The 26,026-nt window shown below is 38.4% G+C and overlaps 1 protein-coding gene across 4 annotated transcripts in view; it reads right to left on the bottom strand.

The window, feature by feature from the left end:
* LDB1 (LIM domain binding 1) overlaps nucleotides 1-26,026 on the bottom strand; it is a 58,175-nt gene that overhangs the window by 25,198 nt on the left and 6,951 nt on the right. The window contains exon 1 of one of the 4 annotated variants that reach the window (XM_058189300.1): nucleotides 9,717-10,075. The exons of the other annotated variants lie outside the window; for them this stretch is intronic. The gene's annotated coding sequence lies outside the window, so the exon portion shown is untranslated. Of the gene's footprint in view, nucleotides 1-9,716; nucleotides 10,076-26,026 lie in introns of those variants that run through there. 4 annotated transcript variants of the gene reach the window in all.

Genomic DNA, 26,026 nt, shown 5'->3' on the forward strand with positions numbered 1-26,026 from the left:
ACATATAAACCCCATTCAGCCACTGTATACTGCCTCACCCAGGCCGAGCCTTAGTTACAGCCATACCCCTAACTCATGTTGCAACAGATCTCTGAGCTTCATACAGAAAAGGAGAGCATGAGGACCTTCTGGGTGACCTTTCAGTTGCTGTGGAGATAGAGAAATCACCGAGGCAACCACCCTGCTCCTCCCCTCCCAGCATCCCTTGATAGTCACCATCTGCTGCTGGATGAGTAATGGAGCTTGCCAGGCTGACTGCAACCCCAGGTTGACCAAAAAAAAGATAGTCAACTATTCTGGCCAACTCACAGCATCTAGACTTGGCATTCCAAATATCCAAGTTCCTCCTTAATATTCAGCAAGATAGAGAGGCAAGAAAGAGAGCTGTGTTCACTCAGAAAGCCAATATACTGTGTTCTAGTTTATATGAAGATTAACAACAAAAAACTCATGTAGTTTCCCTCTACACTGGGTCAGCCATAAAGATTTGAAACTTAATTTTAGATTTGCTACATCTAAAAAGTATATGAAGCTGATTTGCCAGAATGAGCTAATATTTTTAATGATGGCTTGAAGTGGACTTATTTTAGGAAAGTACTTTTTTTGCCTTGTCTATCATAAAAAATACCTTATTAGACTGCAGGAAATTATTAAAAAGACTTTTAGGGGATCCTTTGATTTATAGTTATTACCATCAGTTTTATTTTATTATTCATTCTTTGGTTTCATCTGTGGTTTAATTTTGGGGGAGGGGCTGCTTATTATTTTATGCAATTTTACTTGTACATATTAATGTTGGAACTATAACACACACACCCAGATACTTTTGAATGAGGCAGGCAACCCCTCCCCTAATAAATAGATAAAATAATCTAAAATGGAAACAAAAGCTTCCAAATCCTTGTGACCATCCTTGGAAAACATTTACCCACCTAATATCAAAACTTGATAGAGCAAGTCAGCCAGCCATCTTTGTAGTTATGTAAAAAATCCAGGGACCAAAGGACCAAAGACCAAAACTCTTTATATTAGCACAGCTTAATAACAAAATAACAAGTTGCTTTAAAACATTCAGAATACTTTCCTTTGGAAACTCATTGTCTTGCTTGCTTCTACTCTGAGGCAAAGTTTATGCTCAATATTTAGATTGGAAATGTAGTATTGAGCAGCATAAATTGTACATATATTTTGTGTGCACATTATAAACTGGATCTAGTGATAGATTTCCAGATGTTAAACACTAAACTGACAATTATGATTCTTAATTGTCTGATGACAGTATTTTCATTTCTCCTATCCCAATTTCTACTGTTGCAGTGAAAAGAAAATGGAGTTTCCAAAAGTAAATTTCTATTTGGAAGGACTGTATATTCTGCTGCTTGACATTCAAAACTCATTCATGAGTCAGAATACTTCAATTTTAAATGCTTACCTTTTGAACCAGGATACCTACTCAGTCATTGACTAAAATGGGCAGCCATAGAAAATGAATGAATGAATGTATGAATGAATATGTTCTGGGATTCTAATCAAAAAGAATCATCCATCTTTGTCATGGAAGGAGTCTACTCTTGCCATATACTGCAGTATTTACAGTTACTACTTCTTGTATTAGAATAAGACTACGTTTACACTAAAAGATCTCTGAACACATATGTATAGGATATCTAAAAGGCAGAGGCCGAAATATCTACAATCTCAGCTGTGATCTCACAGGCAATAGTTCTGTTTCATGTTGCATTTATATTCCATCTGCCAAAGGTCCATCCCATTTTTTTTTGAAGTCAAATATTTTGCAAGTCCACATTTTCATGTATGTTACCTAGCCTAGTAATGAAATGTTCGGAAACCACCCCACAAGCTCGGTGAACAAAGTTTCGCCCTCATTTTCATTTATATTTATCAATGCTTAAAAAGTATTTCTCATAATATGTATCTTTCTATACTCTATGTCACTGTGTATTATTGGATCAAATAGCTGTATTGAAAAAGCAAAAGCACACCAAAAATAATAGCAATCTTTAATTGCAATCAGTTTGTGAAGTATAAAGTTCATACCAAAATGTAAAGGACTTGCTTCCCATCCATTTTTGCAAACTCAAATTTTTGAGTCGCCTTTCCCCATTTGGTCTCCTGCTTGCTAAATCCCCAAAATACTATAACTAGGTGGTACTTTATAGATGTGGGAATTTCAGCTCCCCAAATCTCTCAGTCTGCCTAGGCATTACTGAACATTCTGAAACCTGCACATTGGGAGGTATTAAGTTGGGAAAGGCTGCATGACACTACATCAGTGGTTCTCAACCTTTATAGTGCTGCGACCCCTTTAATATAATTCCCCACGATGTGGCGACCTCTAACCGTAAAATTATTTTTGTTTTGAATTTATTGCGCCTGAAGCCGTATTGGCTAGCGATCCGAACTGCTTGCGATTGCCTTGAGGATGGAGGCATTAAAGTGGAGACTCCTCCCCTATTAAGTTTATCGCGCCTGAAGCCAGATTAGGCTAGCAATTGGGAGTGATTGCAGCTGGCTTGAGAGGGAGACATCAGAGCAAAGATTTCTCTCTTTTTTAATTCATCGCGCCTGAAGCCGAATACGGCTAGTGATTTGAAGAGCCTGCAGCTGGCTTGTGAAGTCAACCATTGGAGCGCGATTCTTCGACTCGCAAGTATACTTCCCATATTTCCGATGGTCTTAGGCGACCCCTGGCAAATTGTCATTCGACCCCCAACGGGGTCGCGTCCCACAGGTTGAAAACCGCTGCACTACATTATCCACAGCAACTGTAATCTCTTTGCTTCATCGCCACCTAAACTGGGTAAAATAAAACTGGTCTAGTTGTCATAGGCTGCTAATTCTATTACAGGTACAAAATATTGGTTTGATGGACAAAAATATGGCTTTTGTACCAGAGAATCAAAATATACTCCTTCATTCATTGCCACCAAAGTATCAGCCAACTTCTTCATTTATTTTCTTCTTTTCCCATCTACCTTGCTAGCCTTTTGAAAAGTCCTGAAGACTTAACTTTCCTCCCAAGCGCTGGGATAGGAGGACATGACTACCTACTGGAAGCTTAAAGGTGCTAATTTTTTTTCTTTTTAATGTTAATGTTAAAATTAATAATTTTAATATAGTTATATATCTTGACTACCCAGAGATGGGTATAAGATGGGTGACTATACAAATGAATAAAAAATAAAATAAATGGTGAAATGAAATGAAATAATATAAATACAAATTTGCAGGTCTTTAACTTGAACCAATATTAAGCCTTTTATATCCTGGCAGTCATCTCATAATTAGAGGAACAAGGTTTGACATACGAAATAAGATCCAGAAATTATGGAGGTACTGAAAGAAAAATGTACCAAAATCAGTGACATTCCGCATAATGAAAGATATATGAAAAGATAAAAGTTAGTATTAACATTTAGTGTGGGTTTTTAAAAGATGTTGAAATATGATTAATTTTCATTACAATGAGCCTTTAGCACCAATGTACAACATGTAGGGATGTTTTCATTATTAGTAAGCAATTGCAGTAATAAATTCAATACAAGGTATTTACTTTGGCAGTTACCTTAAACTGTATTGCTAGGAACAAATGCTTAGGAGATGCCAATGTCAAATCACTTAATATTATACATTATATAATATTATTATATATTATTATATAAGGTATAATAGTAAAAATATTTTTAAAATGTGTATCACTGACTACTACAGTCCCTTAATCCATTTTATCCCATCCACCCCCTCAATTTTCTAATTTACAACTACTGGTAGTAACTTCCCGCAACTATGGTTTTATACAACTCAACTCAGAATGCAAGTGAATAGAACCACAAAAACATCATGTTACTATTTTTGCTTTATTACAGGCAATCGAGACAATTCAAAGACTTGTATCATACAAAATGCCGTTCAGTCAGAGCTGAAGAAGCTTCTTGGATGAGAAGCGAAACGTCTTCAAAGAAAAACCAGAAAGTCCAGTTGCCTCTTGAAAAAAGAACCTTTGGAATACTTTCTAACATTACTTTTGAACTTCCCTCCTGTCAGTTTGAGGTTATGCTCCCGTGTTTTTGATTTTTGCTTAATATTGAAAAATCACTAGATTTTGCTTAATATTGAAAAATCACAATATTAGAGTCTAGAGTATAGTAATATTTCTTTAAGTAATTATAAAAGAAACAGATGGAAACCAGAATGCAATCAACATTCCTATGATCACTAAATAGCCACTGAGGTCTTTCAGAATTCTTTGTTTGCAAAGATGTAAATAGACAGAGTCTTCTTGTCATGTATTTGACTGACTACATTTTGTATTCCCAAGCCTTTTGTCTAGCAATAGCAATAGCACTTAGATTTATATACCGCTTCATAGTGCTTTTAAGGCCCTCTCTAAGCGGTTTATAGAGTCAGCATATTGCCCCCAGCCATCTGGGTCCTCATTTTATCGACCTTGGAAGGATGGAAGGCTAAGTCAACCCTGAGCCGGTGAGACTCGAACTGTTGAACTGCAGCTAGCAATCAGCTGAAGTAGCTTGCAGTACTGCACTCTAACCACTTTGCCTCGACTCTTATATTAGGATATTTATGTCTCCTGCTATCCAGATTTTAGGTATTCAAGAATAATAATCAGCATGTATCATTTGGTGTCTTATACTGAACTGTAAGTTCTACAAAACATATGGTAGTGTGTGTGTGTGTGTGTGCGCGCACACACACACACAGAGTTTCTATTACACAATTCTTAAAATAATTTGTGTTATTTTAGATTTGATACTACATCCTAATTACAATACTGCATCATGCAATAAGGCAAGATTGTGATGGGGGAAAGTTGTCTGCTGGTTTATATATCCCACCACAATAAAACCATAAAATTCAATTGAGCTTTCATTCATGTAAAAGATTCATAGGATTATAGTCTAAGGCGATAAATTTCTATAGCTAGTGTTACGATCATTTGTTTAATGTTTATTTGAAGTTACCACAGCACTGAAAAATTAACTTAAGACCTGTTCTTGAATTCAAGACTATCGTAGTGTTCCTGCAATCACATGCTCAGAATTTGGGTTGTTGACAAGGTCTAATCTAGTCTAATCTCTCAGAGTTCTAGTTCTGTATGTCCTTATCATTTTAAAATTAGGCATAATTGAAAAAAGTTTGGCTAATAACCACAAAGCAAAAATGCTGGTGGTTTTTATCCTTCCAATATGAAACCTCAAGAAGGCTTCTTTCCTGCCAACACAATAAAATATAAAAGGTTACATATTCAGCCACAGAAGGATAGAGCAGCTCCATTTAGACAGTGCATAGCTACTATCTAATTTCCAGATTCAGTTATTCATCTGCCATCATTGTTTTTTTATTCTTTCCAAAAGTCTTCCAAATAAATTAACCCTTAAGTAATTTGCCTTTAAATACCACTGAAGGAAATGGGAAATTTAATTAATGGAGCATCTTTTCTATATAGTTGGAAACTCAGATTTTTCATTAGATTGTATAATTCTTTCACTGTGTGTTCTTTGAGTGATATTGGTCAGTTTGATCAGCAGACTGTTGTGTAACCATCAGCCCCCATGGGTTGGTACTACCACTGTGTGTTTAAAAATAAAGTAAATTTAATGTCAAGGGCCTGAAAAGACTGGGCTAAGACTTGCTACTGTGGAACTCTAAATCTAAATAAACCCAATGAAAAACTATATAACTGTTAGAATAGTTTCCAAAAGCTACCAAACAAATGTGCATTAAGCAGGGCAAAAGTTAAAACTTTTCCTGAAAACCTATTGCCTCAAACCTAATAACAAATTGTTCTGTTTTTGCCTCCTTTTCACTAAGCTTTATTTAGATAAATATTAATCAGAAGGGACTTTGGAGGTATTCTAGTCCATACCCCTGCTCAAGCAGGTGACCCTATACCAATGATGGCTTTTACGTCACTGTGTGCCAGCTGCGTGCCAAAAATGGCATGCAAAACAATCCCACCTGGACTGCGTGGCCTTGCTGCCTTTGCATGTGCGGGCGCACACACACCAAAACCCGGAACAGCATTTTCCCCTCACGCATGTGCGAGCCAGAACCCGAACATCCGGTTTCTGGCACGGGCGTGCGCCTAAAGAACAGCTGGCTGTCGCACATGTGTGCAACATAAACCCAGAAGTTTGGGTGCTGGCTCATGCATGTGCGACGGAACGCTGCTCTTCCGGGTTTCAGCGATCCTGCACACTTGAAAGCCAGCTGACTGGCGCATGCATGTGCACAGGAACACGGACAAAGAACCAACGAGGCCGCATATCCCTTACGGCACACATATGGTTCTGTGTGCCACTTCTGGCACATGTTCCATAGGTTCGCCAACACGGCCCTATATCATTTCAGATAGAGTGGCTGTCAGTCTCTTCTTAAAAATCTCCAGTGATGAAGCACCCACCATTTCTGAATACAAGTTGCTCCACTAGTTAATTGTTCCCACTGTTAGGAAGTTTCTCCTTAATTCCAGGTTGCTTCTCTTCTTGATTAGTTTCCATCCATTGTTTCTTGTCTATATGGGTATACAGAGACAAAATCTGAATTCACATATGAATCAAGATAAAATAAGTCTAACCTTCCTCTAAATAATACCTTCCATTTTAAATATTCTTATTACCTGCTGTGATGTCCTAAAGCTTTCATCCTAAGTTTCTCTGCAAAAATGTAATGCCTTATAACTATGCTTAAAGTTTATTTATTTTATTTATTTATTTATTTTTCATATTTTTATACCGCCCTATCTCCCTAGGGACTCAGGGCAGTTAACAACCAGATAAAAATATACATATAAATACAAATAAAGTTGCAGCCAATGTTGGACTGAATACCACAAGATTTATTTCTACTAAATCTCCACAGGACCACTGTAATGATGTTAGCAAACTCAACTACTTTTCAGTCTCTACCAACACTCAAATAAAGGATATGTTTCCATTGTAAGGAGATGCTGAAGCAACTTGTAATTATCATCCTTAATAAAGCTTAAAAATAAGAAGCCTAAACTGTGATTCTTACCTTTAAAAAATGAAAAATATTTCCAATCTTAAAACGTATTACATTTCTTCTTTCCTCCCTTCCTCTGTCTTATTTTTACAACCTTGACTCTTTAAACATCATAACCACCCAAAGGGCTAGATTTATCAGTAAAGACACTGTCAGCTTCTGAACTGTTACCTCTAGAAAAGAAATTATATACAATAATGCATGTCTCTGTTTTTTTCTAAATATATTTATCTAATAATTTGAAAGAATTAAGCAGCAGTAAGGACAACAACTAGAAAAGATTCCCCCATATAAAGGAGCTAAATATTGTTGCCCTAACTAAAAATAAATAAAAATCACACTGAATCAGATCAAAGGTTTATGTAGCCAAGCATTCCATCTTCACAAAATGCTCTGAAAGAGCCCACAAATAGAACATGCTGCCAACATTATCCTCATTTCAATCTCTCTAGCACTGAAAATAAAATATCTATCCCTCATACTAGGTAGTTAGCTTATCTAACTTTTTCAAACATTTTATGAGAAGCTATGCCTTACATCTTGTAATAGCAAATTCTACTTCAATCATGTGCTGCTTGAAGCTGTACTTCTTTCATTTGACTAGAATTTCTCCCAATTCAGTTTCACTGGATGATCCCAAAGATCTAGTATTATGTAGTGGACACCCTACTTTGCTAAATGCCAAACTGACTTTTATTGACCTATTAGAACACTCTGCTGGGCCCAATGTTGACTCTGTATTAGAATGAATACTGACACCCTGGCTCTGAGATATTATTGCTTTCCAACACTGCATCTATCACCATATAGTGAGTCTAACAGTTCGTATGAGAAAAGGACTTAGGTAATTGCAACAAGTCACCAAATTTTCTAAAAATATGTATTCCCCAATTTTTCATAATGGGTATGTATTGCATGTAAGGTTTAAGGATTTTGCAAATTCATCTATCAGACTTGCTGTTTCCTTAACATCAAACTGAAAGGCATGCAGAAATTTCATTCCACTCTGCCATGTCTTAAATCCTATTTGCTTAAATTATGCTTTCTCCTAACTGCCAGAAGATTCGCAAGGAACATGTAACAGTGCTAGAATAGAAACAGAAACTATTGGTGTTCAGCATCTAGGCTTCTTTCAGATAAAATGTGGATATGCAGATTCCATATTATTTCAAAGTTTAGTGTAAGCATCATACACACTACAATAAAGGTTAGCAATATTATGTCACCCCAAGGCCATCTAGGTTAGAACTTTAATATTACTATCAATTCAATATGCAACTTTTATTTAACCCTTGATAATATTATCATTGTAAATGTCATTTTTAATACTCTGTCAATACTTAATACCATGGCCTGAGTAACCAGTAGTCTCTAATGTTCAGAATTAGTTAATATATAATAATCTCCAGGCAAACATGTTTCTAATATGACAAGGTTTCTCTAAATGAATAAATCAAGACGCAAGGAACTGCCTTCCAACCATACTCAATATACATTTCACCCATTAAGCAATTTCTTCAGTGTTAAAAACTATGTTCAGATTCAAGGATATTAAACAGAATTGCTGACAATGCTCTTCATTATTTTCCCCAAGAGCTGCATCTATTAAAAGCATAAAAATATGGGGCCATTTGTTTCAAATCTAGAAATGGTGTAGCAAATTCAGCAAAACATGAGGCTTGGTTAAGAACACCCCTCTGTATAATCTGGCAATGCCAACACACACTTATTTAAGATACAAACTCCATTTTATCACCAACCAATCCTGTTCTTCTACTTGAGTGAAATAGTCTGGGAACTGGAAAAACCTGCAACCTCAGCCAAGTACAGGGATGTTACTCTTATTTACAAGGGGGGGGAAAAATGAGAGAGAAGTGAGGGGAGAGGGTCTGAGACTTATAGAAATGGTTGCAAGAATAGATTGAAAACATGAAATGGAACTCTCTCCAGACAAACAGTGCCATCTCACTACACTTTGGGATTTCTATACTGCACACTTCTGAGGTGGATTTCTTTTTAGGATACCAGGAGCCTGCCTTTCCTGTTTGGAAGTCATCAAGATCTCTAGAAGTTGCAGGGTCAAACCCTACCTTGTTGTCTATTGGCCAGCCATTTCATTCAGCCCACTGATAAACTGCACACCTCGATTGGGAACTTTTAAAATTTGTTCCTGCTTTTCTAGTCCCATTCTTCCAAAAGAGTACCCACATCCAAAAGCCTTCCCAAGTTACACTCTCTGCACTTCCTGTATTTTACTTCCCAATTTACAACTATCTTCGGAGAGCAGGACATGCATCTCTACCCATCAATTCAAGATGAAAAGAATCTAAAATGCATAAGGTGGGAAATAGCAAGTTCTTTACTAAAAGATCACTTTCACACACAAAGATAAACACACACAGAGCGAGCGAGCATAGGACAGAACACACACATATCTCTGTATCCAATCCAAACCAAACCCATTAATCGGAAATCTTCCAGCATTGGCTTGAAGCCCCTCTTGCCTTTTTCTCTTGCATAGCTAGTTACAAATCCTCACATGGATCTGGGACCAACTACTACAGCAGCAAGAGATCCATTGCTGGGGAGAAGCCATTGGAAAGTGCCGCCGCCGCCACCGACCAATTCCAAGCACCTCGGGACTCCGCATCCATCCCAACCCAGAGGCTTACCTGAGGAGAACTGCCGGAGCGATGCAGATGTGGCGGGGCAGGGAAAAGGTGGGAGAACGCAGGAGGGAAACTCAGAACATCTCTGTTCCGCAGGCGCCTTACTCCAACCCAGCCATGGGGGGGAGGAGAAAAGTTCAAAATGAAAATAATAACAGAGAAAAGCCGAACTGCAACCGGACGAGGCAACAGCGGAGCGAGGGGGCCGCCGAGAGGCCTAGCTGTGCGAATGGCAGCCGGAGGAAACAGGAAGGCTTCGATGGAAAGGAGGAAGCCCGTCCTTTGTTTGCCAGGTTTTCCCTGAACAATGGCTGCTGCTGCTGCTGCTGCTGTCTCAGGCCCTCTGTTGGGGTATGGAGGAGGCTCCTGCTATTGCACACTCGCTCGCTCTCGCGTACACGCGCGCGCGCGCACACACACACACACCTCCCAGTGCCTCTCAGAAAGAGGCCCAGAAGCTATCCAAGGAGGGGGACCTTCCTCCCTCCTCCCATTTCTCTCCCTCGCTCCAGGGGCTGCTCTGATCGCAGGAACGAGGGAGGGATCTGCTATGCCAAGGCTGATAGAAAAACAAAAGGGAGAGGCAGAGTCCGGCAGAAAGAGGTAAATCCCCAAGGCGGAAGGGAGACAACGCAGCGGAAAGACCAGAGGAGAGAAGGCAAGGGCAGGAGCTGATGCCAACCCTTGAAAGGGAAAAAGCTTCCTGTTGTAAAAGTACGCACAGCTGCCTTGCAAAACAGATCTCGCAACTAGAAGTGCCCCCCACCACCACCTTAGAAGAAACTCTCGGGCTGTTCCCTCTCTTCCCCACCCCACCCCCCCAAGAACCGTGATTCACGAAGGATGGGAAAGCTTCAGAGTGCGTGTTATATTTTGGGAGTCTGAAAATGTGAAGAAGGAAACAGAACTTTGACATATCTGACTGCTCTTTAGTCCTATATATCTGCACGAAATAAAGCCAGTATTGACTTAGTTACAAGGGTGTGGAAGAGTGAGATGTACTTGTTCAAGACCACATTTGTAGTACAAAAAAACCCGCACTGCAATCAGAAGAATGTGTACTAGCAACCAAATCCCTCTAAATTTAATGGGAATTACTTCTAAGTAAATATAATGAAAGCTTGGTTGAAATTGGCATGGTCATTACCAATATTAAAATGCAAAGCTAATTCTATAAAAACTGAAGGGAGAGAATAGTGGCAAACTTGTATCTGATCACACATAGATCCTGTATGCGTGGATGTTTGAGGTTTAGAATGAGCCAGAAACTTGCATAACAGCAACAGAAAATCATAATTTTATCCAGTTACACACAGATTGGATATTAATATGCTAAGACATTTTAGGATCATTTGGTTCCATATCAGGAGTCCCATATATAGGATTTGATAAGTTCTTATATATGAGGACTTATATAGTATATATAGCACTGTCTTCCAATAAAGGGCAAGGAATATAGAAGAAACTACCTCAACAGATAAGATCCCTGTTATTTCCACCAAATCTGATATGTATCCTGAGATTATTGCTGTACCCTATTTAGTGGTAGGTTTGCCCTGCACTAGACTCAACTTTGCAGTTGACTTTTAGAGCTAGAAGTTGAGTGCCAATTTTCATACGTATTATTAATAGGAGACACCGACAACTGCCTTTCCCAAGATGGTGTCCTCAGATTATTTTTTAGACTACAATTTGTAGACTTCCTATTCAACCTGTAGTGATACAGAAATACAACAGACGAAATATGGGATTACTACAATGGTTAAAGCTTCTGCTTTTGAATTTTTATATTTGATATAGATACCAACAAGATAGGGCCATTGTCGATAAGCAACAGTTTGATTCACTTAATAACTGCAGTGATTCACTTAACTGTGGCAAAAATGGTTGTAAAGTGAGGCACAACTCACTTAACAACTGAAACTGAAACTTTAGGTCAGTTGTGGACATACGTCAACCTGTTCATATATTTACGTTTGGGAGTATAGACAGATTATTTTTTCCTGTTAAAAATCCTGACGACATCAAGGCAAGATGAGAACACATACACTTGTAGGTTATGATATTGTTTACTTCTTGATTGGTGATCTAGTCTTAACATTGGAGACCAACAATCAAAAACAATAACCCAATCTAGTAAACAAGGAACCAATAACTCAGACAAACAATTTAATAGTAAACAACAGCCTATCCGAGGAACCACCAAAACAACTTCCACCAACAGTGACAAGGCAAGCCATTAGTATATAAAATAAGTGCAAACCCCACTCCTTTCTAGCACTGATGCTGTTACTTAGTTTGGAGATGAAAGATCTGCAAAAAAACAACCAAGCTCAGAAAGCATCAAGGACCCTACAGATTTGCATCTGTTTTAAAATATTATGAACTTTTTAAAAAATTAATGTATTTCTAGGTTTGCTATAATAAAACAAACCACAGGCATCCAATGCAAATTAGGAAACAGTAAATGAAAAGGTGTAACATGTAGTGGTTTGAAAACAAAAGGCCCATCTTTTCATCCAACTGTCCAGACACAAGTCATATGGTTTGAATAGCAGCAATGTGATGAAAGTTTTATCATTTGTCCTTGCTGCCTACCCACCCACCCACCCCCAAAGTATGCCTATGAGACAAATCTTTAAACTATGGACAGCAACAAGTCCTTGATTAGTTCAATGTAATGGAGACCAAAGAGTTATCATATTCTCATCCAGTGCTCGGTTTAGAAGTTAGCAAACATGCTATTTTAAATGCTAGCTCAAAAAACAACAAAACAAAAGAAAACATAATGCTACAAGAAAATTTACTCCATGTATTCTGAGCAATTGCATTTGATTAAAACTAAAGGTCTACATGGTTGTTTTCTTTTTCATGAAAAGATTTGGAGCTTGGAGTTTATTTTCTGAAATACTGTTATCATACACACATGCACACAAACACCATTTGGCCAGAGCACTACATGTCAAACTACCATTGGAACAAATAAAACTATGCTTTGGAACAATAGAACAACATGCATGGTTCTAATTATCAGAACTAAGCTTCAGAACTCAGATCACAAAATTTTCCAAGACTCAGTTGGTTTCAATGAGTAATCACCAAATTTGGGTCCATAATATATAAAAATGCCTTAATACATAAAAATAGTCTTACATGGTAGGGTGTCTAGGTTAATATTCCGTGACAAGTACCAGTGTCAGATGCATCAGATTAAGAAGAGGCAAATTCCATTTTTCTGCCTCCCTCTGGAGTCCTCTCCAAGTATGAATCAGATTTTTCTGGTATAGTGCCAAAAGTGAGTGTCATTTATTTTGGAGAGATAATGAAACGATTGTATAAATCCCTAGAACGGCTTTCACTTATTTTTTAAAATAAAACATATGATTCAGAATATCCACATATGTGAAAAAAGAGATAAAATATCAAAACATACTGTAGACGACCTACTTTGTGTCATTATTCTGCACACTGTACAGCAGGGGTGTCAAACTGGTGGGCCACGAGCTAGATGCATCGCACGCAGGCCATGCCTACCCCTGGCTCCGCAAAGACAAAAAATGTTGTGATAATATGTCATGTGATGCAATCGAGTTTGACACCTGTACTCTACAGTCTCTGCACTGCACCTTTCAAAAGCATATGAACCCTAAGGAAAATCTAAAACACTGCATTCAAATATCTATCCCATCTGTATTCATTTTAAAAATCTGGTCCTCTCAATCTCAGACATCAACTAAATTCACACAACATGCTAATTCATAGTTAATCATTGTTTGTAAGCTATTTCCCTGGATTTGCGAAGTACATTGAGCCACAAATTAACCATTTTTTAGCTTAGTGTGTTGTGAGAATCCACCATTCTAGGCAAACTATTCAAATTATCTTGCTTAATGACTGCTGAATCCTTTTTTTTTTTTTTTGCAACCCCCCAACCCAACATTCTACATGTTATTTGAAATTAATTACACCAGAAATATTCTCAGATCAAGTGCAACATAAAATTTTAGCATAGTAAACAAAGGCAGTATTTACACATTCCTTGAATTGCTCCTATGCTACTAAATGAAATGCAAAACAATGTATATATTTAAAAAACAAACAAACTCTAAAGTTAAGCTGACCCAAATTCAAAAGGCTAGCAACAGTCTTTTTACAAATTTGGGTTTGCAGAAAATACTTATTACAAAGTAGATGTATAGCAACAGGGTAAACTGTTCCTTCTGGCACAAAGAGATTGTGGATCTGTCATTTGGCATAACCAGCTGCTATGGCTGCAGTGATGCTGACTGGGAAGTATGTTGGTCCAATTATGGTTCACTATGATAGCAGAGACATAGACTCATTATTCCCCAAATGTTGAGCAGCACACTTTGTGACAGAATGTGAATAGCCATGGAAAACTCAAAAAGGACTAGTTACAATCCAGTTTTTCAGATAAACCTAAAGTTCACTGATGATAATGACAATACAAACCTTTACAATAACCTTTCTGAAGAAAATCCTTCTTCTCTCATGAATTAGCTGGTGACTTTTTATTTTACATAGTGATAAGTGCCAATGAGATAATTAAGGGACACTAAATACCTGACAGCATAGAGGTATTGTGATGAGTATTTCTTAATCTAGTATCTTTTCAAAATTTGTGCTTCCTAATTAAAGTGAACATTTACAGTTCTTTGTTGTAGATACTAGAAATTTGATACTGTATATATTGCAGAATACTACAAAAAAATATCCTGTTACAAACCCTTTCTCTCTCCTTTCCACATTTATGTTGCTATCGTACTGCAAAGGATATCCATATTAACCTAAACACCAAAGTTGAGTTTCTAGAACTGAATACTATAAAATGAAATATTAAAACAAATTACAACACCCCCAATGCTAGAAACAAAAGTTATAGTTATTATGGGATTTCTAATTTGCAAACTATGTTATAGGCTTTATTGAATTTGCTATCAAAATAACCCTGTGAAACATATTAATGTTTTACACCAATAGAACTGAGCTTGAGTATTTCTGATCAATGGTTTTGCGGCAGAGATGGGATACCACATGAAATAGTGTTGCAATAACATACATACATAGAAAATGTTTTTCTCTCTCTGTGTGTGTGTGTGTGTATCCATGTTTCTAGAATAAATGAAACCAATAGCTTCTTTGGCAGAACACACAACTAGAAGTATGTTCATGTTAATTTGGCATTGTGTAAAAGAGAATTGCTTTCACCCCTTCAACATAACTAAAACAAATGTCCAGAAATTCTTCTGGAGGTGTTTGGGAAAACCAAAAAAAAAACTCTGGACGGACCAGACCTGGAAAATTTGGTCAACTATGGTAGTTTAAATAAACTTAATCTGTTATTTCTTTTCTTTTTAATCCTAGAAGCAACACAGGGGAAATGGAAAATATGTACTGTATAAGCACCAGGATAGATCTTACTCTCTACCCTTTCTTCAATATGGTGCCCTCCAGATGGCTGTTTTCGACTCCTAGTATTTTAAACCTACAAAAATAAAGCCATTTTGGTTGAGAATTCTGAAAGTCAGAGCCTAAAAAAACCAGTTAGCAAACTGAGGAAAGCTTTGTGAAGGCATTCTAGATATACAGCATTGCTTGAAGCTATGTGACTTAGATGCAGACCCATTGAGATGCAGCAACTCCAGCTGATTCTGGCCATGCCCATGGTCAAGTTAATAATTTAAGATGCACTGGATGAATGCTGAGATGGATTTGGATGTAGCTGGCAAAAGTCCCATTTAGTCCCCAGCAGGAGGCATTGATGTATTCTTCCCCCAAACCCTGTATTCAGAAATCCTACAATACCATCTTCCCCAGCCCAGCCCCTTTTATACCTGCAGCTTTCTTTTCAGTTCTGTTGTATGTCCTGGTTCATCAGGCTTTTTACTGCACACTGTGCAGCTAGCACTGCTGCTCTGGGAGACATAAATCACATGGACACAGCTTTATGGCCATTGATCCAACCACGTGGCAGTGGATGCCACTCTCAGACAAGCAGCATTTCCTCTTATTATAAGAGACACAGCTGTTCAGAAACTCAGGCCTTTTTTGCAGGTGCCTCCCTCTACTTGCTAAGATTGGAACAGCAATGGTTACAATACATTGGGAAATATGAAGATGCAGAAAAATTAAATTAAATTTGCAAACCACGTGCACAGAATTCAGACTTGAAGGTATCGGGAATGCAAGGTCAATATTTTCTGGAACCTGATTTCTACAGAAAGCACCAAAACAGAGTATCAGTCTGATAGCAAATCTTTACCTTTGCTATCCGGCATTTCTTATCGTTCTGTTTGTGCATGAGGGAGAACATTTCCATCTGTGAAACAGGCAGGTCTGTTCTGTGACTTACTAAAATAATACATTGGAAGCAGGGTAAACTCTGCAAGTGTAGAGGCCACTGCTGAGCAGGTGCTTCCTGTCACTTGTTTCAGAAAGTTAAGTGTTTTCTTCAGACCTTCTGAACTGAGCCCTTGATTTTCTCAAAATTGAATAAGACAACAAAGTATTCAGCCCCAATAATATTATGTGATTTTGATTATTTTGTATACTCTCTACATTTTCTTCAACCACAAGAATGGCCAAGCATCAAATGCCAAACCATGTCCCATCTAAAGACGTGGAAGTCTTAGTTTTTATTTCTTTGCTCCTTAAAGTCACTAATTAAAATCTGCTTTGGATTCTGAGATTTCATGTCACATTTAAATTGATAGTCATTAATAGCTATCAACTAGTTTTAGAAGATATTATCAAAATAGGTCTTTGCAATTTCTGTGCTTTGCTAATTTTTTCTTATATTTATACCCCATCTGAAAACTCAAGGTAGCCTTGGAAGGGAAAAGGATTTCTCTCTAATTTTATCTTCATAACATTCCTGTGAAATAGATTGAGCCAAGAAAATGACTCACCCCCAAATCACCCTGTGAGCGCTGATCAAGTTTGGACTTGAAGCTGGGTCTCTCCCAAGTCCAACTTCAACCTATTAATTATAACAGCACATTAGTACAGGGAGTTGTGAAATGCATAAAGATGCTGCCTAGGAAACAATCAGAGAGGCAGGAGCCCCCAGAGGTTTAATTGTCTGAAAAGGAAACTTAAGAATCCACCCTAATAGATCAAGAAGTTAAAAGTGGTATCAGGAAGTTTGTATGAAAGTTTCAGATTTGCAAAACTGTTGTCAGCCCTTCCAGGTAAGTTAGTTAGGAAACACAACAAGATAGACTAATTCTATTTTACTGTAAGTCTATGTTAACAGAACTTGCAAGTCTGAAAGGGTTGGTCCTTCTGGACTCAGGGCTCCTACTTGATGAGCAGGTAGCAGCCATGGCTAGGGATTCATCTTGTGCACCAATTGCGCTCTTTCCTGAGCCAGAAAGCCTTGCTCACAATCAATCACAATTTAGTCACCTTCAGGCTGGATTAGTACAATGCACTTTACATGGTTCTGCCCTTGAGGATTACTCAGAAGTTACAACTGGTGCAGAACATAGCAGCAGATACAATCTTGGTTACCTATCCATGCTACACCTTTGTTGCATGAACTACATTGGCTTCCAGTTTTCTTCTGGGGGCAATTCAAGGTGCTGGTTATCACTTTTAATGCCCTACCTGACAAAGGACCTGGTTATTTGCAGGACTGCCTTTCCCTAAGAATATTCACCTGTCCCACTAAATCAGATAGGATGGACATGCTCCAGATCCCCTCCCTGAAATCTGGCCATTTAGCAGGACGTTTGAAGTGTACCTTTTCCATGGCTGCCCCTATCTTGTGGAAGCAATTTGAGAGAGCAACTATTCCTGTCAGGGGTGAAATTCACTTACCTTCGCTAATGGATCACAAATGTGAGCGTGGGTGCGCCTCCTCCACATATACACAGAGGGTCAAAAACAGGACGTGATGATGTCCAGGTGGGTGGGCGGAGCCTCCCGCTGCCGGCGCTACTGGATCACATGATCTGGATAGATCCGGCTGAATTTCACCACTGGTCCCTGCCCTTCTATCCTTTCAGAAGGCCATTAAGGGCTGGCTTTCTACCGAGATTCTGGGATGGTGTGTGTAGAAGATATGGAAGGAGAGAACTGAGCCTTTTTGTGAGGCATCCCAAGGGGAATTGATATGGCAGAAGGTTTTTGTTTATTATTTTATTGTTTTCATGCTTTATGCTTTATGTATTTATTGTTTTTATAATTGTAAGTTTTCCAAAATTGTTTAAGATAACTGGTCATATAAATCTTTTAAATAAACAAACATTATGAAACATAATTTCTGGCTGCATTAGCAGAAGTATAACTTCCAAATCATGGGTTCATCATACTTCATTTGAATACTGTACCCAGATCTGTATACATTTTAAAAAGTTTCAGATAAGTTAGAGTAGAATCACAAAAGGGCCACTAGGAGGATCAGGACATTACAAACTAATCCTATTAACAAGGGAGTGAATAAACTGGGAATATTTTCCTTTGATAAGACCAGAGGGAAGGGAAAGATGCTACCCAATCTTATCAAGGTAAGTTTCTCTATAGAATTGTACAATTCTGATAAGGTTAAAGTAGTTGATGCTATCCTTAAATGAGTGAAGCCCTGTTTGGCAGAAATTCTGGCAAATGCAATTCTTTAAAAAAAGATGCTAGGTTGGGAAAAGCTGGTATAAAACAAGTTGTTCCCCCAAAATAATGCATTGTGTTAAAAGGCAACTGATAATCTTTGCCCAGATTAAAGGAGGAAGGTTTTTTTAAAAAAAATCAATGCATGGGATAAAACTCATAAGGAAAGAAAATCAGTCAAATTCAGAAGGGGAACTGTGAAGGTAAAACATGGGGAGGGCAACAAAGTCACAAATAACTGCAAAACTGTGACCAAGGTTGCCATTTCTATAATCATAGAACACTGTAGCTGTTCTTGCTACAGTATCACAGGCTACCAGATAGACTAATGTTTTGAAAACCAAAAGACCCCAGTAGTTAGCTAGTTACAAGGAGGTATACAAGGAGGTGATGGTAGTAGCTCAGCTTAATCCACCCACTCTGTGAAGGAAAACCACTGGTCTGTATAGTTGTAGATGCTGGATAGGAAGCTATGAGAACTCTTTGTGTACTGTATATCTAAGTACCATCCTTGCTTGATGGGATAACGACAGAATTACATAGTGTGCATATATGCAGAGCTGGTGGCATCAGCAATTTGCTGTGTGCTGTGCTGTGTGATGTCCATTCCAAAATCTCCCCATCTTTGCTGTTTGTTATATTGCTTTCTAAGGTCACTTTCTAAAGATACATCACAATGGGTTTCAGGCTTTCAGCTGATATGGTTTCTCGGCTGAGAATAACGTACAATACTTCTAAAGCAAACATTTCAACTAATCAATTTTGCTGCATTTCTAATTAATTCTACTATGAAAAGAGAAAGTGAAAACATAGTAGTACGTTTGCAAAGGGAAACCTTAACTAGATCCCTATGACACAATGAATACTCCCTGGTAAGAAGCTTGTATCTGCTGCAGAGCCCTTGTACAGGGCAGACAGTTTGTGAATTCCAAGTTAGTCCAAAACCGTTATCAGACAACAACACCAAACTCAACAGGGAGTAGCAGCATCTGCAGCACTAAGATTATAACTTGCAAAGTGTTCCTTCTTGCTTGGACACGGGGCTGGGGGATTAAACAGGAGAAAAAGGAAGAATACCTACTCAGTAGGGAACTCTCTATTTAACTAGGCAGGATCCCAAAAGGGACTGTAAACCAGTCTGGATTGGACTATACTGTCCTCCTGGGACAGAGCTGGCAGGAGAAACTGTCTTCCTAGTGTATTCAACATTCCCCTAGGAACCCAGATGCTAGAGCTAATGGAGGATATGGGGCAATGAATGTGTTTGAGCTATATTGTGTATGTGTATGTGTTAATAAACATTTGCATGCAAATATACTAAAGTAGACATTCATAAACACTAGGCATTCTGCAAATAATAGAACAATTTGTATCTCCTGAGTATGAACATTTGTGATCTGTGCTTCAATCTACATGTTTGAGCATCTGAGCTCTGAGATGTTTTTAATCTACAGGATCTGCATAGTTACTTTTTCATATTTTTATTTTATATAATTGCAAAGATAACTGGTTTCCTAAGCATATACATTTGAATCTAGATTTCAAGATATTATCCATGTTCAGTAGTCATTTTCCAAGGAATGCATACTGATACATAAAACTGAGGGATTTAGTCCCTCAATACATCCTTTGGGCAGCAGGTGGTGGACAGTTCTCCTAATTTTTTTTCTATATTGGATGCTTCCCACATAATTGTTATTGCAAAGAACCTGTGGCTACCTGTGGCCTTCCGGGTGCGCTTCAGGGTTTTGGTAACCATCTTCAAAGTGCTCCATGGCTTAGGGCTGGGCTACTTACGGGACCGTCTGCTGCCACCGACTGCCTCCCACCGACCCGTGCGCTCTCACAGGGAGGGACTCCTTGGGGTGCCGTCCGCCAGGCAGTGCCGACTGGCAACACCCAGGGGAAGGGTCTTCTCTGTGGGGGCTCCCACCCTCTGGAATGAATTTCCCCTGGGACTCCATCAACTTCCCGACCTTCGAACCTTTCGCTGTGAGCTTAAGACACATCTATTTATTTGCGCAGGACTGGGCTAGGATTTTAATGTAATTTAGTTTTTAATGGGGTTTTATTATTTTAATTATAAATTTTAATTCAGCCTTATTCAATAAGTTTTTTAATTAATGTTTTATCTTGCATTTATATGTGTATATTTGTGTTTTTAATAGGCTGTAAACCGCCCTGAGTCCCTTGGGAGATAGGGCGGTATAAAAATGTGATTAAATAAAATAAAATAAATAAATAAATAAACCTTCGTAATTACTAACACTCTTAGCCACTAGTCATGTTGGCCTAAAATTATGAGTTGCCATTCAACCGATCTAGAAAGCATCTGACTAGGGAAGACTGCTTTTTTCCTTAATAACACTACCATGGCATACCAAATATAAGCCACTTTTCATTAGCAAATTCACTTGAAGTAGGTTTGTTTCACTGAGAACACCTTAATGATCTAATTTTGCCCCCATCCATCTTCTGACTTTTAGAAAACCAGGACAATGCATTGGTGTTGGAGCAAGAAGTCCCAGATTCTAGTCCATCTTCAGCCCCAGAGGCTCACTGAGTGTCTTTGAGCCAGTCACACTCTCAGTCCAACCTACCTCATGGAGTTAATGTTGTGGGGGGCAATAGGAGGAGAGTACTATGTAGTCTCTCCTGAATGATAAGCAGGATATAAATAAAATAAATCAATAAAACATCTGCATCATATGAACCATAAGCGAGTAGTAAGTTTTTTCTCCCAAGAAGATGAATAAGGAGCTATTCAACCTCTCCCAATGTCCCATCAACTGAAGGAAACCACAAGTTCTCCTGTAGCTGCCTGATAAGAACCTTTCCTATAAGTCCCATTTTCTTCATGCAAAAAAAATAAGGAGCAGGCTTGATTTTCTTCTTGCTATTATTTCTCCAATTTCTTTCTTTGCCCAAGATTACATGCATACATATAAAATCCTCTGTTTGCACTACTGTCAGGCCTGTGAAAATGATCCTACTAGCCCATTTTCCAAATTCCATCAGATAAGAAGATGATGTTAATATCCAAACAATACAATACTGTATAAACAGGAGACCAATGTTTATTCTTGCTTTAAAAAGGAAACTTAAAAAAAAAGAATTGCTAAACTCTTTATATTTCTCGTCCAGTCACTAAACTGTTAGTCACTTTTCTAGCATTATATTGACAATACAATATACAGTACTATTAATATCTACATCAGGAATCTCCAAACTTGGCAACTTTAACAGACATGTCTGGTTGTGGAATTCAGGGTGTTGAAGTCCACAAGTCTTAAAGTTGCCAAGTTTGGAGAGTCCTAATCTCTGTCCTGTCCTGGGCCTCTGTGGCTCAGACTGCTAATGCAGTCTGTTATTAACAGCAGCTGCCTGCAATTACTGCAGGTTCTAGTCCCACCAGGCCCAAGGTTGACTCAGCCTTCCATCCTTTATAAGGTAGGTAAAATGAGGACCCAGATTGTTGGGGGCAATAAGTTGACTTTGTATATAAATATACAAATAGAATGAAGACTATTGCTAACATAGTGTAAGCCACCCTGAGTCTTCAGAGAAGGGCGGGATATAAATGTAAATAAAATAAAATAAATAAATAAATAAAATAAAAAATATTGTATCAGCATTATACGACAAATTTTTGAAATCTCAAATCAGCCTCCCAAATCATAAGAATTGGAGCAAATTTATTACAGAATCCTCTTTCCCAGTGCTCTTTAATATCTTCATAAATCATTTAGGCGAGGGGATAGAAGGGAACTCATCAAATTTCAAATGACACCAAGCTGCAGAAATAGCCAATGCAGTTCTAGGCTGCATTAACAGAGGAATGGAATCAAGATCACATGAAATGATAGTACCACCAATGCCTTGGTAAGACCGCACTTGGAACATTGCACCCAGTTTTGGTCACCGTGATACAAAAAAGATGTTGAGAAAGCGTGCAGAAAAGAACAACAAAAATAATTAAGATACTGGAGACTAAAACATATGAAGAACAGTTGCAGGAATTGGGAGTGTCTTATTCAATGAAAAGATAGGCTAGGGGTGGCATGATAATGTTCCAATATCTAAGGGGTTGCCACAAAGAAGGGGGAATCAGCCTATTCTTCAAAGCACCTGAAAGCAGGACAAGAAGCAATGGATGGAAACTAATCAAGGAGAGAACCAACCTAGAACTAAAGAGAAATTTCCTGATGGAACAATTAACCAGTAGAACACTTGCCTTCAAACCATCACAGGTGGTTTTTAAGAAGAGACTGGACAGCCACTTGCCTCAAATTGTATGGGGTCTACTGCTTGAGCAGAGGATTGAACTAGAAAACCTCCAAGGTCCCTTCCAGCTCTATTCTGATCATTTTCCCACCAACTACTATACCAAATATTTTAAGGTGAAGTGGAAAAATCCAGCAAAGAAATATTCTAAAGGTGGAATTATACTTTTATAGTTGCTGAGAATTACTGCTTCTGGACTGTTCTGGACTGCTTAATAGTAATAGTTGTAATAGTTAATGTAATAGTTGTAGTTCAAGCCAACACAGTTTCTATGCTCAATATTACCATATGTACTGAAACACTATATACATTTTCCCATAGCAGGAGGTGAATGTGTGACTATTGTGTACTTTATATGTGTATGTGATTCTCACAAAATGGAAAAGGTCCATAGAAATACCTTCATGAAACACCAATATCACTGAAACGTAACTTTCACTATTTGAGATTCATTCATTCAAGAGAACGTTTTAAAAATCTGTTAGAAACTTATTTGTAAGCTGGCAATATTAGAATAGCATTCTCTTTCTCACAGAGCAAACAGCTGAAAAGAAGTTTCTTGTTCATCATTCAGCTAGAAAAAGGGGGAAATACTGTTGCTTTTCTGGAGTACTTAATTGCTACAAATAGAGGAGGAACAACTCTTACTGTTCTTATTTCTATATATTATTTTGGTGTAGGACAATACATTTCTGTTAAGTAGTCCATTTTTATTTGCATTTTATAGTCAGAGTTATTAGAATGAAGGAATATATATGCAGTGCAGAGATAATGATTATGGCTTAAACATGGTCTTTTATATAAGTTGTTAAAAAAATCCAGAGGATGAGTTAAGTAACCTTCCAGTTTCACAATGTAAATATGGATGCAGCATATTTACTATGAGGGTCCTAGATCAGAAAGGGTCAAACTTCCTAAATTTATTCTGCTTTCAACCTTAAAATTGCATTCTTCTAATCAGCTAAATAACTAACACATCTTAATCAAGACCTTGTATTGTTTGGTGGTATTGCAGTGGAAACCTGATTTACCTTGTATTATGGTATTTCATTTGCTTCCCTAAAATATAATTGCACAGTCCTGGGAATCACATTCAAGAAAGAGGTTGACAAGCTTAGAAATGGGTCAGAATAGAGGTGGCAAAATGGCTGATTTCAGCAGCACATTTTTTTTATTTGCATTTTATAGTCAGAGTTATTAGAATGAAGGAATATATATGCAGTGCAGAGATAATGATTATGGCTTAAACATGGTCTTTTATATAAGTTGTTAAAAAAATCCAGAGGATGAGTTAAGTAACCTTCCAGTTTCACAATGTAAATATGGATGCAGCATATTTACTATGAGGGTCCTAGATCAGAAAGGGTCAAACTTCCTAAATTTATTCTGCTTTCAACCTTAAAATTGCATTCTTCTAATCAGCTAAATAACTAACACATCTTAATCAAGACCTTGTATTGTTTGGTGGTATTGCAGTGGAAACCTGATTTACCTTGTATTATGGTATTTCATTTGCTTCCCTAAAATATAATTGCACAGTCCTGGGAATCACATTCAAGAAAGAGGTTGACAAGCTTAGAAATGGGTCAGAATAGAGGTGGCAAAATGGCTGATTTCAGCAGCACATTTTTTTTATTTTTTAAAAAGATGTTGGGAACAAAAAGCCACTAGGAGGCAAACTGTTTCAATTTCCACTCATATATCCCCCCAAAGAGTTCAAAATGGAATTGCAAAAGCTAGCAGTGATTTGGACCATACCCTAACATCTAAGAACGTTTTTTTTAAAGTAGGAGTGGGAACAATTTGTTTCCCAATGATTCCTGTCTCTATTCCTACCCTTAATTCCCCCAAGGCTAAAAATGGGGCACCTTCCTTACCAGTGACATCAACTTTGACCTTCATGTTGATTGGAGACACAAATTGCAGCCTCCAATCTTGGGAAAGCTGCCCACTCAGCTTAATTGTATGGCTTTATGCCATATGTAAACCAACTGTTGTATCACAAATAAAATAATGATAAAAAGTAGCTTGTAGTGTAAGTGCAATGGGAGCAATGTTTTGGTCTCTTTCATCTCTAGCTGTTTTTTTCTACTGCAATTTGCCTCTTCCAGCTGCTCCAGCATAGGTTTTCAGAGGTCAGTTTATCTTTGCAGATATGACTCTTGAGAGGGGAGGCCAGCTCAGGAAAGTTGTTCTCAGATATGAAAGACAGATGGTTAGGTGGAGAAGGGACCTGAGAGTTTGTTTATAATCAGCTTCTTTCAACAGAAAACAATCTGAGTGATTGCAAGAAAACTAGCTGGATGGTAAAGGGGAATTCCAGTTTGCTGCAGCTTAGCCTGTCCCAGTAGGAAGCACTTCCTGCCTCCTGCAGTCCCCCCTCCCCCAGCCTTGCCCATCCCCTCTCTATTCCCAAGACTAGTGCATGCCCAGGCAGTGCTGAGTGAGCCCCAGGCTGGCAGCAAGGAGGCTCTTTTGTATTTCTCTTGGAGGTGATTGGCTGGTGAATCCCCTAGGCAGCCAAGCGGCAGAGTACAGCGAGTTGCTGCAGTCTGGCTGGCAGGGTCTCACATGCACCCAGCATGTGACAGTTCCCAATTAACTCCTGCTCCAGTTCTGAACATACGCAGGAAAAGCCACACACATGGACAATATAGCTCTCTCATCTCCCACCAACCGTCACCGATGGATATTTACTGCTCCTGCCTCCATTTACCACCTACTGTCTCCATCCTCATTCTACTGCTTTTCTAATCTGGCCATTGCAGGCAGCAAAGTCCTATCTCCAGTTCTCTTTTCCTGGGCAACAATTCCTATCAGCATCTAAGAGCTAGTTTGGTCTAGTGGTTAAAGCACCAGGCTAGAAACCAGGAAACTGTGAGTTCTAGGTATCGCCTTAGGCAAGCAAGTTGTTGGCTGGGTGACTTTGAGCTAGTCACTCTCTCAGCTTGGATATCAGGCTCAGGCAAGAAGCTGATCAGTCAATTCCTGTCGCAACCAATGGATCAACATTCAGTTGACAGACCCTGCACTTGCAGAGGGGGTGGGTGGGAGGGAGACACTAGGAAGGGGGGGGGAAATCCTGTCAGCAACTACTGCCATCCTGTGGCTTGGATAATAAGAAAATTCCTTCCTTTTGGTTTACCAAGCACTCTTTCAAATGTCCACTGCTAGGAGAAATTGGACAACATCAGCATTTGCTTAAACTTGACTCAGTATTATTTGTCTCTCTTCATGAAATTACAGGCAGTTTTTAAACCCTAAAGCCCAACACTGCTCAGTCAATATTTCATTTGCACAGTTTTTTCTGGTACCTCTTTCCCATATACTCTGGATTCCTTTAAATCCATAGGTAGTGCAGATTTCCCCGGTTTCTATCTGTGTTTTTCACAAAGTCTGAA

Source organism: Ahaetulla prasina, chromosome 6 (assembly GCF_028640845.1).
Source record: "Ahaetulla prasina isolate Xishuangbanna chromosome 6, ASM2864084v1, whole genome shotgun sequence".
In the NCBI taxonomy this organism is placed as follows: Eukaryota; Metazoa; Chordata; class Lepidosauria; order Squamata; family Colubridae; genus Ahaetulla; species Ahaetulla prasina.